Below are 393 nucleotides of genomic sequence, written 5' to 3'. Positions count from 1 at the left end.
CAACGATCATGCAGCTCGGACACCCAACACTTCTCCGACACCCCCAGCCACCAGCCCTTTGTCCGCCATCCCCCCTCACCGCTACCCACCACAACAAATGTGAGAGCAACCTTAGGAAATCTGGAACGTAACAAATTGGGTGATGTCGCACAATTAGAATTAAGAGCATGCATGTGAGTTGGACAAATAAAAATCTCAGTCATCTATGGATTTATATATAAAACATTTTATTTAAACAAAACAACAAAATAAAAGTAGGTATAGACATGGCGTGTCATCCCTCGACAATTTGTGAATCACAGCCTGCAAGACAAAAAGAAAGGTACGATTGTGCATCATGCGTTCCATTAAAGGAGAGAGAGAGAAAGAGTGATAGAGAGGAAGAGAGAGAGA

General features: G+C 42.7%; 1 long non-coding RNA gene across 1 annotated transcript in view; it reads right to left on the bottom strand.

Annotated features, from left to right (window-relative positions):
- Positions 1 to 208: 208 nt before the first annotated feature.
- The window catches only part of LOC146772605 (uncharacterized), an 18209-nt gene continuing 18024 nt past the window's right edge, over positions 209 to 393 (bottom strand). Inside the window, exon 7 of the long non-coding RNA XR_014972145.1 lies at positions 209 to 303. This is a non-coding gene — a long non-coding RNA (uncharacterized LOC146772605). The remainder of the gene's footprint in view (positions 304 to 393) is intronic.

Source organism: Triturus cristatus, chromosome 12 (genome assembly GCF_964204655.1).
Source record: "Triturus cristatus chromosome 12, aTriCri1.1, whole genome shotgun sequence".
NCBI lineage: Eukaryota > Metazoa > Chordata > Amphibia > Caudata > Salamandridae > Triturus > Triturus cristatus.
This window is presented reverse-complemented; position numbering and strand designations above follow the sequence as displayed.